Raw genomic sequence first — 4,444 nt, forward strand, 5'->3', positions numbered from 1 at the left:
CACAAGGTTGTTCTTATTCAATTGAAGGATCAATTCTCCTCTGTCCATATCAATCACAGCTCTTGCTGTGGCTAGGAAAGGTCTTCCTAGGATGATGGATTCATCCTCTTCCTTTCCAGTATCCAGGACTATGAAATTAGCAGGGATTTAAAGGCCTTCAACCTTTACTAACACATCCTCTACTTGTCCATAAGCCTAGTTTCTTGAATTGGCTGCCATCTCTAATGAGATTTTAGCAGCTTGTACCCCATAGATTCCCAGTTTCTCTATTACAGAGAGTGGCATGAGGTTTATCCCTGAACCAAGGTCACACAGAGCCTTAAAGATCATAGTGCCTATGGTACAAGGTATTATGAACTTTCCAGGATCCTGTCTCTTCTGAGGCAATGTCAGTTGATCCAGATCACTTAGTTCATTGGTGAACAAGGGAGGTTCATCTTCCCAAGTTTCAATACCAAATAATTTGGCATTCAGCTTCATGATTGCACCAAGAAACTTGGCAGTTTGCTCTTCAATGACTTCCTCATTCTCTTCAGAAGAGGAATACTCATCAGAGCTCATGAATGGCATAAGGAGGTTTAATGGAATCTCTATGGTCTCTAGATGAGCCTCAGAGTCCTTTCGTTCCTCAGAGGGTAGCTCCTTATTGATCACTGGACGTCCCAGGAGGTCTTCCCCCTTGGGATTCACGTCCTCTCCTTCCCTTACAGGTTCGGCCATGGTGCTTATGTCAATGGCCTTGCACTCTCCTTTTGAATTCTCTTCTGTATTACTTGGGAGAGTACTAGGAGGGATTTCAGTGATCCTTTTACTCAGCTGGCCCACTTGTGCTTCCAGATTTCTAATGGAAGACCTTGTTTCATTCATGAAACTTACAATGGCCTTGGATAGATCAGAGACTAAGTTTGCTAAATTAGAGGTATTTTGTTCAGAGTTCTCTGTCTGTTGCTGAGTGGATGATGGAAAAGGTTTATTATTGCTAAACCTGTTTCTTCCACCATTATTAAAGCCTTGTTGAGGCCTTTGATCCTTCCATGAGAGATTTGGATGATTTCTCCATGATGGATTGTAGGTGTTTCCATATGGTTCACCCATGTAATTTACCTCTGCTATTGCAGGGTTCTCAGGATCATAAGCTTCTTCTTCATAAGAAGCCTCTTGAGTACTGTTGGATGCAGCTTGCATTCCATTCAGACTCTGAGAAATCATATTGACTTGCTGAGTCAATATTTTATTCTGAGCCAATATGGCATTCAGAGTATCAATTTCAAGAACTCCCTTCTTCATAGGCGTCCCATTACTCACAGGATTCCTCTCAGAAGTGTACATGAACTGGTTATTAGCAACCATGTCAATGAGTTCTTGAGCTTCTGCAGGCATTTTCTTTAGGTTAATGGATCCACCTGCAGAAGTATCCAATGACATCTTTGATAGCTCAGATAAACCATCATAGAATATATCCAGGATGGTCCATTCTGAAAGCATGTCAGAAGGACACTTTTTGGTTAGCTGTTTGTATCTTTCCCAAGCTTCATAGAGGGATTCACCATCTTTTTGTTTGAAGGTTTGAACATCCACTCTAAGCTTGCTCAGCTTTTGAGGAGGAAAGAACTTGGCTAAGAAAGCCGTGACCAGCTTATCCCAAAAGTTCAGGCTGTCTTTAGGTTGAGAGTCCAACCATATTCTAGCTCTGTCTCTTACAGCAAAAGGGAAAAGCATGAGCCTGTAGACTTCAGGATCTACTCTATTAGTCTTAACAGTATCACATATCTGCAAGAATTCAGTTAAGAACTGAAAAGGATCTTCAGATGGAAGTCCATGAAACTTGCAGTTCTGCTGCATTAGAGAAACTAATTGAGGTTTCAGCTCAAAATTGTTTGCTCCAATGGCAGGAATGGTGATGCTTCTTCCATGTAAATTGGAATTAGGTGCAGTAAAGTCACCAAGCATCCTCCTTGCATTATTATTATTTTCGGCTGCCATCTCCTCTTCCTGTTCGAAAATTTCTGAAAGGTTATCTCTGGATTGTTGTAATTTAGCTTCTCTTAGTTTCCTCTTCAGAGTCCTTTCAGGTTCTGGATCTGCTTCAACAAGAATATTCTTGTCCTTACTCCTGCTCATATGACAAAGAAGAGGGCACAAAAATAATAATAATAATAATAATAGGGATCCTTTATACCACAGTATAGAGGTCCTTATGTGAGTGGAAGAAAGGAGGGGGACAAAGAATGTAATGTAAAGAAAGAAACACAAGGGTGAGGAGAGCAGAGATGTGAGATGAGGAGATATTAGTAGATGAATAAATAATTAGAAGGAGATGAGGGAGAAAGAGGATTTTCGAAAATAATTTTTGAAAAAGAGTTAGTGATTTTCAAAAATAGTTTTTGAAAAAGGTTAGTAATTTTCAAAAATTAAAATAAAAAAATTAAAATAATTAGTTAATTAAAAAGAAATTTTTTTGAAAAAGGGGGAGATATTTTCGAAAAATAGAGAGAGAGAGTTAGTTAGGTGGTTTTGAAAAAGATAAGAAACAAACAAAAAGTTAGTTAGTTAGTTGAAACAAATTTTGAAAATCAATTTTGAAAAGATAAGAAGTTAGGAAGTTAGAAAAGATATTTTGAAATCAAATTTTTGAAAAAGGTAAGATAAGAAGATACTTTTGAAAAGATATGATAGAAATTAGTTTTTGAAAAAGATTTGATTTTGAAAATCACAATTAATGACTTGATTCACAAGAAATCACAAGATATGATTCTAGAACTTAAAGTTTGAATATTTCTTAACAAGTAAGTAACAAACTTGAAATTTTTGAATCAAAACATTAATTGATGATGTTATTTTCGAAAATTTGATATAAAAATAGGAAAAAGATTTTTGAAAAATATTTTTGAAATTTTCAAAAATAACTAAAAAAATTGAAAAAAAAGATTTGATTTTTGAAAAAGATTTTGAAAAAGATAAGATTTTTAAATTGAAAAAGTCAAATCTAATTTTCGAAATTTTAAGAGAGAAAAAGGGAAAGATATTTTTTTGATTTTTGAATTTTTATGATGAGAGAGAAAAACAAGAAAAATGATGTAATGCATGAAAGTTATGAATCAAAACAATGAATGCATGCGAGAATGCTATGAATGTCAAGATGAACACCAAGAACACTATGAAGATCATGATGAACATCAAGAACACATTTTTGAAAAATTTTTAATGCAAAGAAAACATGCAAGACACCAAACTTAGAAATCTTTGATGCTTAGACTCTATGGATGCAAGAATGCATATGAAAAACAAGAAAAGACACAAAACATGCAAATGCAAAGATCAAACAAGAAGACTTACCAAGAACAACTTGAAGATCATGAAGAACATTATGAATGCATGAATTTTTCAAAAAAATGCAAGATGCACATGCAATTGACACCAAACTTATAACATGACTCAAGACTCAAACAAGAACACAAAATATTTTTTTATTTTTATGATTTTCTAATTTTTTTGTATTTTTTTTCGAAAATTATTTGAAAAAACAAAAATAAGGATTCCAAAATTTTTAATATGAATTCCAGGAATCTTATGCTCTAAAGCTCCAATCAAAGGGTCAGGGATGGCTTAATAGCCAGCCAAGCTTTAGTATGTAACTCAGACATGACACGTCTAACATGCCCTACAATCATGGCTTTACAGCCAGCCATGCTTTATGAAACACTAGATCTCATTCTTAAAAATTCTGAAAAAAAATATATTTTTGAAAATATTTTTATTTTAAAATTTTTTCGAAAAGGAAGGAGAAATTTTGAAAGATTTTTGAAAAATTTTTGAAAACAAAACAAAAAGAAAATTACCTAATCTGAGCAACAGGATGAACCGTTAGTTGTCCAAACTCAAACAATCCCCGGCAGCGGCGCCAAAAACTTGGTGCGCAGAAATTGTGATTACACTTTGATTATGTAAAATTCATCGCTCTTTCTTTCCCTGGTAATGGCGCCAAAAACATGATGCCAATACCATGGTTCACAACTTCACACAACTAACCAGCAAGTGCACTGGGTCGTCCAAGTAATACCTTACGTGAGTAAGGGTCGAATCCCACGGAGATTGTTGGTATGATGCAAGCTATGGTCACCTTGTAAATCTCAGTCAGGCGGATATAAAATAGTAATGGGGTTTTCGAAAATAATTAATAAAACAGGGATAGAAATACTTATGTAAATCATTGGTGAGAATTTCAGATAAGCGCATAGAGATGCTTTCGTTCCTCTGAACCTCTGCTTTCCTGCTGTCTTCATCCAATCAGTCTTACTCCTTTCCATGGCTGGCTTTATGTGATGCATCACCATTGTCAATGGCTACTTTCGGTCTTCTCTCGGGAAAATGATCCAAATGCCCTGTCACGGCACGGCTAATCATCTGGAGGCATCACCCTTGTCAATGGTTACATCCTATCCTC

At 35.6% G+C, this 4,444-nt stretch overlaps 1 non-coding gene across 1 annotated transcript; it reads left to right on the top strand.

Moving 5' to 3' along the window:
- The first annotated feature begins 1,479 nt into the window (after positions 1 to 1,479).
- On the top strand, positions 1,480 to 1,587 carry LOC148547760 (small nucleolar RNA R71). The gene has a single exon (XR_015897934.1). It is a non-coding gene; the product is annotated as a small nucleolar RNA R71 (small nucleolar RNA).
- Positions 1,588 to 4,444: the final 2,857 nt, after the last annotated feature.

Source organism: Arachis ipaensis, chromosome B8 (assembly GCF_059453495.1).
Source record: "Arachis ipaensis isolate K30076 ecotype BB chromosome B8, ASM5945349v1, whole genome shotgun sequence".
Taxonomy (NCBI): Eukaryota; Viridiplantae; Streptophyta; class Magnoliopsida; order Fabales; family Fabaceae; genus Arachis; species Arachis ipaensis.